This window comes from Cotesia typhae, unplaced genomic scaffold (assembly GCF_013202065.1).
Source record: "Cotesia typhae breed Kobodo isofemale line unplaced genomic scaffold, CoteBio_Ctyphae contig_65, whole genome shotgun sequence".
Lineage (NCBI taxonomy): Eukaryota > Metazoa > Arthropoda > Insecta > Hymenoptera > Braconidae > Cotesia > Cotesia typhae.
Genome location: NW_027423762.1, coordinates 3,076,724 through 3,090,951, shown reverse-complemented (window position 1 = coordinate 3,090,951; position 14,228 = coordinate 3,076,724). Strand labels below are relative to the sequence as shown.

General features: G+C 30.3%; 1 long non-coding RNA gene across 1 annotated transcript in view; it reads left to right on the top strand.

Moving 5' to 3' along the window:
- The window catches only part of LOC141532609 (uncharacterized), a 243,400-nt gene that overhangs the window by 107,041 nt on the left and 122,131 nt on the right, over positions 1 to 14,228 (top strand). The gene's annotated exons all lie outside the window — the stretch shown is intronic.

Here is a 14,228-nt window from a genome sequence, read left to right as displayed (position 1 = left end):
TTCAAGACTATTAATATCTACAATCAAACCGCATGGACCAGTTTCGGCACAAACTATAGGACATTGGATTAAGGGACTGCTAGGAAAGGCAGGAATTGACACTAAACAATTCTCAGCTTACAGCACACGGCACGCGGCAGTGTCGTCAGCTCACAAGGTTGGAGTCAACATTGACACCATTCGCCGTACAGCAGGATAGACAGAAAGATCAAAGATGTTCGCAAAGTTTTATAATAAACCAATTCTAATAAACCAACCGAGTCGAAAGGGTTTTATAATAAACCAATTATAATAAACCAACCGAGTCGAAAGGGCAGTTTGTACGTGCAATTATTAACAATAAAAATTAATATGACCAGAAGATAGTAATTGTCGTAACTAAGGAAATAAAATAATAAGAGTAACTAAGATCGCAAGTTATTTACGCTAAACATCTACAAGTTATCATCGAGAACGAGACGTGTAATATAATTGTGCGATCAAACGAGCCCGCCGAAGGCGGGCGAAGTTCGATCGAAATTATGTTACACGTCTCGTTCGAAGATGATCAGTCCCTCCCTACAGAATCCCAACTATTTACCCATGATCATCTTCCTTTTTTTTAACATCTTTTAGCATTACCAAGCACGTTATTCTTATTAACAAAAAAAAAAAAAAAACGAGGAATCTCTGAACAATATGAGGAGGAACAGTCGGTAACAGATAAGTATAGCTTATAGATGGCGCACAGCGCGCCAAAAATTTTTTCAAATTTAAACTCTAAACGTTGTGAGGTTTACACATAATCAGTACTACTACAAGTTATCATCTTCGAATGAGACGTGTAACATAATTTCGATCGAATTTCGCCCGCCTTCGACGGGCTCGTTTGATCGCACAATTGTAGTGAATAATAAAAATAAAATTATTATAAATTCAGGAGAGTGATTACCACAGTAAACATTGTGGACGTTTATTTCTGTCAAGAAGTACAAGTAAAAATTAAAAAGCGTCAAGTTATTTTTCAAAAGCAACTATTAATGTTTAATGTTGAACGTATTTATTCAGTGACATGAATATTAAGCATACAGGTGTAATGAATATTTCAGTAGACGGCACGTTGAATTTTACGGAACGCTGTGAAATATGAAAATTAAAAATTAAAGAGCGGTTGCTCGCATATTCAATCAAAATAACAAACAAAATCTTTTTTCTCCTGCCTAAGCCGAAAATTCAAATTCCTTCCGCTTGCAGCCGGAATAAAGCATCAGTTTCTATCCTCGGAATAAATGAACGTGCACGCGCAATAGTGCCTACATCGGCTCTCACGCATTGTACGTTCTCTCTCTAACACATTTGAAGGCATAGTACGCAATAACAAAAGTACAAAATCTAAAACGGGTATTGAGACTGAAACAAATAATGAAGAGTTGGATGCGTTGAATTTAATATCTCCTTTCGTCAAAATCGAAAAGTGTACTATTAATCATCTTACTATAAATTCCACTAAATAATATTAGAGTGATATGTTATAAGAGTAATATAATGCTATAACTGTGATATGATAATGTTATAGTTTGAAAATTTCAAAAATTATCATATTGTACCAAAAAAAGGTTGATTTACATAAAATATGTTAAATCACCAAGTCACTAGAATTATTCTTATATTAAAATTATCATCTAATATTATTATTAAGATTATCCATAGTTATTATGAAATGAATACTTATAATTACTATTAATATTTATCAATATGAATATTTGAAGTTATAACACAAAATTAATTCTTTTAATATCTTTACTTAAATAATAATTTTAAATTGTATTTTTTCTTGACTGGGTCCCCCCCCCCAACCCCCCGCCGGGGCTTCGCCCCTGGACCCCTTCCATGATTACCTACGATGCTATTGCATTAAAAGATTCGCGAATTTTCGGCTTGGCAGGAGAAAAAATAGTATGTGTGACACGGGACGAAAGTACTACATCCTCACCCGCGTGTTTGCCACCCTCGCCTTCGGCTCGGGTGGCAATCACACACGCGGAACAGAATGTAGTACTTTCGTCCCTTGTGGCACAATATACTATTATGTGTCGGTCATTATATAATTAAAGTGTGGTTAAATTACTGTTTCATTAAAAATAATGAAACAGTGACATTTTTTTTTAACACAGAATTTTTTAAATTTATAATAAATAAATTTTTTTTTTAGTCGACCATTTCGGAGATTGTTTTTAAGGTTTGGAGTCTGTACAATAAATTTTTAAAAGTTTTACTTCCACAAAACACATAAGAATTTTTCCATCTCTTGTCACGACTATTACACTCAAAGAAAAATCGTATGCACTGCACGAAACGATATCACTACTGTATGTAGCGAAACTTCGTTTCCTGACAACGTATCGCTAGTCAGGATCCGAGAATAGTAAAGTTGTATTGCTATTCACAATCCAATTCCGTTATAACAGCGATCTGTCGAATCGCTTACTGGACGATTGTGCAGAAACGTACTTGAAATAATTTATCCGCTGGTGTATTAAGAATCAACTATAACGTTAAATTTATTTTTTTAATAGTTTTAAAATGACTTTAATTAGTTATTTTTTCTGACAAGTTTAAAGCCCCTTCGAGGGGTTACTTATTCCTGCATTCAGCTAATAACTTATCAACCGTTTATGTAAATATTTCTGCTTAAAAAATGTAACGAAACTTTAATATGAGTCGTTATTATATATTGCAACAAACAATCGGCAATGAACAATAAAGAATTTAATCATGATTCCTTTCTTTGCTACCGTGATACATTTACTTACACTGGAAATATAGATTAGTATATCAACGATATTATCAAATCATTGCAACCGCTATTTACTAAATCGTGTTGTTTTTAATGTCTTGTAATTATCACGAAACTATATAACTCCAATGTTTAATCTCAATTTTTGTTCGAGTTCATATCCTCGTTACCACTGCTTACGAGCATTCATTTGTTATATCAGCTATACTGTTTTGGCAAGATTTACCCCCTGAAAATTGTAATTCTTTTGGGTTTAGAATCTTTTAAGACGAGAGTATTTGATTTTCTTATAAATTTCGAACAATAATAAAATAGTAAGCTGGTTAATATGATTAAAAACATTATGTGCACTTGATTATTATGTAAATTTTACATTTTAAGCTATCATGTAAATTCTATATTTCTATTATGTATGTATTAGCAGTACTTATGTGAGGTATAACTTTATATATATCATTGTTTGGTATATATAAAGTTTTTTTGGTATATATCCGTATCGTTAAACAGACAACACATTTTGTTTACAGCCACAATTGACAACATATTCTTTTAGTATCGCGAAAAATTATTCGTTATGATAGTCTCAAAAATAGGCTACCCTACAAACTATAAAGTGTATCAAAAAGTCAAAATTGAAAAAAAGTTAACCATAATATAAATGTCTAAGAAATTCTAGAAATTCAATATTTATATTAATTTAAAATAAACTTTTGATTCAATACGAAATTCATCTCTTTATTCCGAGTAAGGCCAGATGGTGTTTTTTCTAATATTAAAATAACAATATTCTGTTTTAAATTACGCGGTTTCACCAACGTGCTATCTACGTATTCCATATTTTATAATGTCAACATTAAAATGTAGGAAGAAAAATATAAATATTTTCTTTCAGCGTTAGGTTTTTGATCAATAATTTAAAAAGTTAATTTCTTCTATTAATTACATACACCTTTAAAATCTTGTTTGAAAAGCAAATTACGGTTTATTGATATACAATGTGATTAATCATCAGAAAAAAAGTTTCCAAAACAATCTAAAAAAAAATCTGAAAAACGGTTGACCCTGCAGACCATCCCTCAAGCTTTTTACTATGTACAGAACCCTCGAAAAATGATCTATTTCGAAGTTTTGAGCTCTTCGAGCTCAAAATTCTAGTGGTTGTTGAAAACTTACTTTTTTGAAAATTTTTAATAGCAATGTCTTCCGAACGAATCAGTCGTTTTTTATCTTCTACTAAACGATTAAACGTTAAATTTTGAAATTATATAAAAAAAAACATTTTGTTGAAATTAAAAAAAAAATAAATATCTCACGAACGAATTGACCGTTTTTGAAGAGATTGGCGGCGTTCGATGCAGTTTTTCAATTAAGTAGTTAGCATCTTACACCAGAAACGATTCGAGAAGGAATTTCAAAGTTATATAAAAAAAAAAAACACACTTTTTTTGAAATTTTTCGTCATCGATTTCTCTTCAACGCATCAACCGATTTTGATGCGACTTACAACAATCGACGTCATTTTTCATGTTTAAAATCTAATGAGATTTTAGAATTCATCGTTACCGATGTTTATAAATTATTTCAAAAAATCAATTTATTAAAAATTTAATTTTTAAGATTTTTTAAAATCTACTGGTCTGAATCAGTTGAAATGATGTCGACAATTCAAGTTTGTTTAACCCCTTTTTAATGCTACCAAGTTCGTTCAAATCGGTCAAGCCGTTCAAAAAAGATATGAACTTTACACACACACACACACACACACACACACACACACACACACACGCGCGCGCGCGCGCGCAGAGTAACATCCTCGTAAGAATGGTCAGAACTGTTTCCTAGGATCTTAAAACGTGGAGCTCTTATGAAAAGTCGATTTTTGAAAATCGGGATGAAGCCAATAAGTTTCCTATTTTTGGAAAATCATTGATTTTTGTAGCAGGAAGTTGAAAATTCTCTCAGACAGAGCATTGTTCTTGTTAATGGACCTAATAATGAAAAAACGTCCATCTAAAAAAACCCGTAAATAACTATTTTCTTTTTCGAGGCAAGTATGACGTGTGACATGTCAAATAACTGTAGAATGATGTGAAGCCAGCTTTCAATGCAAACAACAATACGCAATCAAGTAGTTGACGGATGACGTTGGCATTACTATGCTATTGTTGTTGGGTTGAACGCGGTATTCTGAAATTACGGGACTCTCTCTACTAGCGAATAGAACGCTAAAGGAAACCTGTGCCGTTCTACGAGCTTGCGCTATATTCACTTGTATACTTGGTTCATCCTAGATACCTTCTATCAACGTCATGTTAATCCATTTTAAGTTGATACCACACTCAAAACGTTTCAATTTATATCCTCGTTTATTTTATGTCATCATTAATATAATAATATAATAATAATTTATGTTTTTCAATCAATAATCCACTTATTCTGTTTCTTCTGTACATACGCTGGATAAAAAAAGCCCTCCTTACATTATAAAGCTCTACGGTGAATTTTTTTTTATTTTGACAGATGATCAATACATTTTACAGCGAATAAAAATTTCCATCAGCACTACGCAACAAATATTTACAATCTCTTACTTGTAAATCCGGGCGACGAGAGACTAGACTACAGAGTAAGTTTGTCGTCGTTGGCGAGAACTATGCAATCATTTGCATATCAATAAGCACGTACTACCGTGTTAGTAGATGCTTACGCGACTATACCAAGCACTGTATGCTCTATATTATACTTTACCGCACTTTTTGCTATTCTCATTAACATTAACTCTCTAACTATATATATCAATATGTATTGATCTCTTCTAAATTTGAATGATTTTATGCATCTTGTAAATGCGGACCTCAAACTCTCGACGATGAAAATGATTTTTTATCACTGTGAGCTATTTGATTGATACAATTTTTGGAATACTAAAAAACTGGCCTGTTTATTTATTAAAACACAAAAATTTTATGATACAAAAATAAAATTTTCATGGCTAAGCCTTAAATCACCACAAAATTTATCTTGAAAATACTCTCTATCATATAGACGCGCAAATTATATGTTTTAAATATCTATCTAACATAAACGTCATGTTAATGCGTTACAAAGTAAAACAAATAATCTGGAAAAATTAACAGAAGTAATGAGTTAATCATGGCGCTGGCTTTTTTTATTCCAAAATGCATCTCTTTTAGTTCAACGTCTAACCTAGAACTTATTTTGTTTCGAAATAACAATCTAGTTGAATAAAGTTTGTGATAAATATAAAAATGGCAGTGTTGATTGACAAAACAAACAATTTATTGAATAATGGTCTTATTTAGTTTATGGTTACATTAATGCAAAGTATACATCAGTTGAATGTTTACACTACGTAAGGCTTTTTTTAGATAATTAATTATAATTTATTTATTTGACGTTATTAATTAATTTGCATGTATAATGTGATAGGCTCAAGTTAATAATTATTTAAGCATTCAGTATGCTATTTAACAGTATCTTTGAATTCAAAACATTTGCGATAGTTTATAGGTACAATATTTTTCAAGTGATATGATCTTTTATAAAAATCGGCCACATATATGAACGTATTAGGCTATCAATACACAGTAAAAAATTTTTTGTTAGTGTGTAGAATGTTAAAATTTGTGTGTAAAATTTTACACTCTAATGTGTAGAATTTAACATTTTAGTGTGTTAAATCATGAAATCAACACATGAGAATGTTAAATTCTCCACATTAGAGTGTAATATTCTACACACAAATTTTAACACTCAACACAATGACGAAAAATTTTTTACTGTGTAGACTTATTTTTTTTCTTACTGCTGTAGTTCAGCTGGCCTTTAATATATCATGTGCAGCCAATTTTTCTTCGGCAATGAGCTGAGTCCTCACAGTCGAAGACAGTCGAAAATTAACCTAGCGCGTAGCAGAAATTATTTGACCATGGTGGGACCCGACCATAGACATATGTGGCCATATACAATTTTTGACCAAAATTACTGCATACGATCTCCGACAGATCGCACGCGGTCGCTGAATTGTCTTCTTACAAGAAAATTAAGTTGGAGATGAAAATAAAATCAATTTTTACTGTTTTATAAATTCAATCTTTTATTGACTACTTGTTTGGTTTGTTCAAATACAAAATGAGTTGACTTTTTTAAATTGTTCTGAAATAACTAGCTCTATTTTGTGATTTTAAAACATATTAAAAAAAAAAAAAAGATATGTTTTTATACAGTATACCCATAAAAAAACTTTCAGACATGACTTAGCATGCGCAAATATAAGTTTTTGATATGGATACGTATATCCTGATATAAAAGTACTGATATATGTATTCTGATGTCTGAGATAAAAATTATTTAGATCAAAACATACTAGGTCATATACATGATCATGGCAGATCATTGCGTAAAAAAAAATGCATGCATATATCAGATCATATCAGAATATATCAAGCCTGATAAGGTCATATGAGTCTTCATGGCTAATTTCAATAGCAAAACATATATCGTCACATAAAAAAATTATATATGCTCACAGAAATGAGGCTGAAGTTAGTAGACACTTGACAATCTTTTGATTTTGCTTGAAAAATAAACTAGGCATAGAAAATTATTTATAAAAATCTGATTTATAATTTTTCAGAGCTTCTAAAGATGAAATTTTTCAATAAAATTTTCTTACTATAATTTGTTTGTTAAAAAAATTCTAAAAATGATCAGATGTCTTTCAATTTCAGTATCATTCATAAAAGGCTACATCAGAAAAATTTTCACGGATTATATATATATTTAACAACGATATTTTGAATATTTTTTTCCGAGAAACTAATAAATTTTCTGAGATGCATAAAATCCAGGGTATATCTCGAGCACTGAATAATAAAATATACAAACGCAAACGGCTAAAGATCTATAATAATAATAATTTTAATAATAATATTATATTATATCATAATAATGCAGGGTAGCGAAGAAAAAAGTAATCAATAAATTTCTTGAAGCTGGGTAACTTTAAAATATGGGCACAATGCTGAGCTGTGAAATAGGTAGACTGTGCTGCACTATACTATTCTATACTATACGGGTCCATAGTCGTTTCTTCGATGTATATAAACCAGTAAGTAATCGTTTTTTACTTTTCATTCTTTAGTCTTTTTGGTTCTACGATTGTCTTCAAAGGATACCAATCTCGTTCTTTGTTCACTTATTCTTAAATTTTATCTTGATACAGCGTTTTCCCGCATACAAATTATACATTATTCAAAATTTAAGTTTTTAAATTTTTGTAAAAATAAGATAAGCTATAAAAACATTATTATTCATAGCCCCATGAGACAATTCGACTATACTCGGACTTAAGAGCGTAAGCGTACTGAATTTTAGTTTTCACTATCTAAATAATTCGCTGTCGTTAAAACCCTCGCTGCTAAATTAAACGAACATAAAACGTTATTTAATTACATTATTATTCCAAGAGCATGAGTAATTAATCAATTTTTAATTATTTAAATATTAACTCAAGTTCCGTTTATTCACATCAAGCACTACCGTCTGTTAATACCGTCTTGGTCGAAATAACCCGATTCCACTCTGCGGTGTTAAAATTTATCTTCTTTTTTTATTACATTTTTTCGCTATAATTTTAATTAATTTTAATCGGATTGTACACATTAAAAACATAAGACAGATTTATGTGGAATTTTTGAAGCGCAGTTTTTAAATTTTAAGCAATAAATTTTAATTTTTATTGCCAAATTTGACAGTTTAACAATTTTATCCATTTTTGAGATTTATTTTTTATCTTTCTCCCTTTTTTAAACTTTATCATCATTTTTGCTTTTTCAAGTGTTTTAAAAAAAAATTTAGTATGAGAAATTTAATTATCAATACTTAAATTTTTTTTTAAACTTCATATATTCTTTTCGATTTTTTTATTACAAACTTATGACATAACATAATCATTAAAAAATTATTCTTTATAAATTATTATTTATCAACTCCTGTTAATAGTGAGATTATAATAATTTAAAAATTTTAAAAGTGTCTTTTTTTTCAATTAACCAATATTTAAATCAATTCTTACTTACCTGTAAGTTTGTTTCGAAGCAAAAATAATAAAGGTTTTTCTTTGCCGGTAAATTTAAATGAAAAATTTATTTTTAATATATTTTCTATGCCATTTCATAAATACAACAAGTAAAACTAGAATAAAAAACAAATAAAATTGAACGATATCTTAAAGGCTGTTCTTTACCTGCCGCAATTGATTTTCGTTTATTCTCGGCGTCCTTTCTCGTATAACTTATCATGCTAGAAGCAATCTCCGGTTGTACAGTCGTGTCACATTGGATACAGGAAATAAAATCGAAACTCTTTTACAGTAAAAGTTTTATCCGTATTATAGATAATGTCAAAGTGCACTATGATAACTCTTCACCTCCGTTAAAAGACGTATCAAAGTTGGTAATAAAAAAGATTGGTCAGCCAATTTTTTTCCGATCATTAGCTGCGTCTTTTCCAGTGAACTAAGGTTGCCAATAGCTAATCGAGAGATTAAGGTAAACAGGATTATAATTAATAATTACTTAGACGAGTGAGTTGCTTGATAATTCAGGAAAGTTTAAACATTTCTAACATGTTTATAAAAACTTACATCCACTTATAAAAACTGGAGTTAAGTGCTGGGCGTATTAAAGACCGCCTTTCGCTCAACGTCTTTATATTTTTAGTTTTTTTTTCATCCTTCACGTATAACTTTCATGTTACCGTTTGTAAAGTGCTGCGAGCTACCTGTGTTCAGTTGTGGAAGTGAGAATAGACTGAGAAAAGGGTGGAGATGGCAGGAGGAAGAGAAACGTGGAAACACTGGAGCTAGTATTTTGTAGCCGCCACACCAGCAAATGCTTTTTAGAAACTTTAACTCTGTGTTTCTAAGTTTCTATGGAATGCTCTAAAAAATTTAATGAATAACATTTTTCTATAGTTTTTATAGTTGAAAAATGCTATGATTAATTTTATATAAAAGGCAAAAATATTTCGAGATGTTGTTTAACTTTTTTTTTTTTTTAAATCGACCTCTTGAATTTCTTTACACCAGTAAAAAATCAGTCTGACTTGGGTTCATGGGTCTACATATAATTTTTCGACCAAATGTAGTGTTGAAGATCTTCGACAGGTGGCGTATGATCGTTGAATTTTCTCTTAGCAAGAGAGTTAATTTTTTGTTGTTAAAAAATAAAAATAATTGTATTTTACCTCTTTGAAAAAACTTTTTTGGCGTCAGTTGAAATTTTAATTAAATCCATAATTAGTATTTACTTGATATTTTTTAATTGACATACACATTTATATATATATATATATATATATATATATATATATATATATATATATATATATATATATATATATAAAAATTGCAAAATTTTAGTAAATTTTTTTTTAATTTATAGGTTTACTTCAAAAATATATAAAAAACTTTTTAAGAAGAAAAAAAAATTAAATTAATAATTTGTATAAACTAGCTTCTGACGTTGAAAAGGAAAAAAAAAAGGTTTTATATCCTCGATAACTGATTGAGAAAAAGAACAAAATCATTTTTTTTAAATTTTAATAGTAACGTGCAATATTGTAAGAAGTGTGAAATCGTAGAAAAAAAATTTTTTACGTTATTTGATAAAACCAATATTAGATGTGTAATTTCTTTCTCCCCTATGGCGCTGTTTAAGGATATAAATGTTAAAATAGTGCATCCTAGACTGAGAAATAAGTACCTGCAGATGCATGTGACAGAAAAAAATCCTAAATTTAAAAGGTAAAAATGGACTTTGATTTTTTTTTTTAAATGTTATTTACATTGTAAAAATAATTTATATTTAAAGATAAAGCAATTTGTCCATTGGAATTAATGATTGACAAGTGGAAATGATAGTGAAGGCATGGGAGGTATCAAATCGACCTCCCAATTATGTTTACGGCCATTAGTTTATGGAATATTGATGATCGCAAATAAAGTATAAATTTTAGCAAAATGACCAATAAATCAGTAACTAATTGCCGTGCAGAGACTACTAAATACACAAATCGGAGATTAATGAACGTGTTAATCGACCTTGAATTGTTTTGATAGAAAAAGTTATAAAGAATTGGTTTTTTTTTCAGCCATATTCCTTTCATAGCATCTTATTCGGTTGCGGTTATTGACAGTTATTACGACAAAACTAATTTGTCCATTAGAAGGAATAATAGCTACGATAACAGTAGACTGAATAATCAAAACAATTCAACGAGTCATGATTATTTTTTCTATACTCGATCTTTCGATTAACTGAGATATAACCGCGAGTAAAAATACGACCGTAATATGAAACTTAATAAATTTCCGGTCTTAATAAAAGATTATATGAAGCTTCAATTATTGCGAAATTAAATTTGCGACTTGGAGAAGTCTATAGACGTTTATGCAACTAACCGGAGCTAAAAATATTGTATCAACCACCATTTGCAATGGATGTTTTAAGCGGGGTAAATAAATTAACTTATCAATATATGTATCTACTGTAACTGTCGATTTAAGTTCTTGGTAAGTGAAAAGTTTCAATTAAAGCATCTTTTTATAAATTTAAAGATATTTACGTTGACCTGTTATCTAGAGTATGACAAAAATAATTTTTGACAACACCTGCTCTGGAAGTTGATTTTTCGAGTGCTGTATGTCATCTCCGAAATATACAATGATCGCATACTTGACTATACTGAGTTTTATAAACGCACATGTTAGGTTAAATACCACATAACTGCACAAATTCCGCCTAAACTATTCCACGATAGAAATATAACCTCAACTATACTATTATAGAAATATAATCTCACCAACGCAATCTGTATTTAACTCACTCTGTCTTTTTTACTTTACTAGAAACAACTGAAACGTGATCCGATGCCGCGATAGTAATTTATTTGCATCATTCGAGTGGTACGGAAGATTTTATACTAACTTTACCATCTCTTTATACCTCTGCGTGTGAATGATGCAATTTCAAAAATTAATTACTCGAAAACGGTGGGGTGAATTGATCTGAAATTTTAGTGGTGAATTATTCAGATATTTATCTTTCGATGCAAAAAATTTTATAATTTTCTTGAAATATGCCTCCCAGGGCTCAACTACCTTAAACGCAAAAAAAAAAAATATTGTTAAAATTATCAACTCTCCTTACAGCTCGTAGCGACATCTATCAGACTCGTCTTCATACGAACGCTTATGTCGCAACACCACGATTGTCAGACTATTTGCTACTTATCTCACATGTAGTATAAATAACTATTCAGTTTTGATATTTTTACTATCATACCTGCAGCTTATCAATTGAATAATCTCCAACCTAATCATACACTAGAACAAAAGTCGTGATTCTATCAGAATATGAAGTATTTTTGCAAAAGTTTAATCGTAGTCAAAATAAGAATTGCTATAATCAAAATACTGTTTATTTCCGTAAATTCCTATGTATCGGATTACTAATGCCGAAAGGGCGTATTTTAGATTACACGCCTTCTTGCTTCTGTAGAGTCAAAAAAGCGTATAAAAAAAATTTTTTTTTGCTTCAATCATCCTGGGGTGTGAAGAATGTTAAAGATGTGGAGAATGTTAGGGATGCAGAAATTTACTAAAAAAACAAGAAATAAAATTGTTTAAGCCCTTTTTGGCTTCTAGAAAAAATATACTTAAAGCCAAAAGAGCGTGCGTCGAAAAAAAATTTTTTTTCTTAATTTTTCCCATAGATCATGCATTATACAAATTTTTAATTGATTGGAAAAAAGAAGTTTTTTAATATCCCTTTTTGGCTCTGCAGAATAAAAGGGTGTATTATTTGAGTTTTGCCCTTTTAGTAATAATAACGCATTAGTAATATCTGACATTAATTTTCATCTCAATCAACTATTGAAGTAATATTTGTTCAATGCAACATGTTCGATGCAACATTGACATAAACATTTCTAGGAAAATTATACAATTGAAAAATAATGACAATAAATATTTTTTTTTATTCTCATATTTATAGTCTAATATGGTGACATCAGAAAATTTTTTTACAGGCTCTTTATAAAGCAACATAAGTTTTATTGTCAGAACAAGAAATGATGTCAGTAGAAAGATACTGTTTTTTTTTTTTTTTTTTTCCAGTGTATATCACACCTAGTTAGTTCAATTTGTCAATTGGCTCAAAAGTTTTTTATTTCCTCATTCTTTACATTTCCTTGAAATGGAGCTTTCTTGAATTATACCAATAGAGTGCACTTTTTCCATGGTAAATGAATTTCAATCATGTTAAAATCGATTTTTCGATTTTCTGGATTCGGTTGAGCATAACCTCCAGGCTTTGCCCTTAAACCATGTAATAGGGCGTCAATTATTGGCACTTTTACTTTATATTTTCCGCAAGTGCTCGAATATCCAGGAAATTCTTTTAGGGGTTAATTAAGCTCTAGCTTACGTAAAAAAAAAAAAAAAAAAAACTTTAACGTATGAGTTAATATTATATTGTATAGTTAAAAACGTTCAGATAAGTGTTTACCAGTACTTAGCAAGCTATTTTGACAATATATATGTGTATGTACAAAAATCGAAGCCTTGTTTATAAAATAAGTAAGTGCTGGGTCGAGAAATAACTTTTTGCCAGTTGAATAGTGTTTGATCAAATTGCAGGCGAAGTGGGTGAAAGGCGATAAGAATAATGTGGGATGTGTTCTTTGTGAAACGCCGGGTTAAATAATGGGGGTTACAGCAAAAACTCTATTGCGAACTGCTGGCTCCGGTGTATCTGGGCTCCGGCGCACGGGTACCTACTACACAACCTACAGCGGAATAGAAATCATCAGAAAGAATAAAGACGAACGGAACGGGGTTGGAATAAGAGAGAGAAAGAGTAGCTAAAGGACGATGAGAATCCTCGCGGGGATTGAAATACGGCTGAAAAATTTTCCGCAACGAGAATCCATTCGTAGCCAGTATATGCGACCGTAGCTTATATAGAAAGGATTCGTTTAAATTTTTTTATACTTTATCCTTTTTATTTTTATTTTTCAGTTGAAGCATACCCAGGTGAACATCGGATAAAAAGTTTTCTGTGATGGACGTAATATAAGTGTAACCACTCTAGATACTCGGAAATTTTTTAGCTTCGCGCATTCAATAAATGTTTCTTCTTCTTTTATTATTTTTACTACCCGTAAGCGCTATCTATATATCTAGATTTGGATCTTTATAATACCTATTACTTTCAATTGAATAAACTCTAATTGAGTTAAGGGGAAATGATATCTCCTCAACTTTTAGCGTCACTGCTGAAACTTTAGTTACCTAACTACATGTTTATCGATACGTTCTTATACAGTTTTTTTGATCAGCAATATAAAGTACTTGTGTAATTTTGGT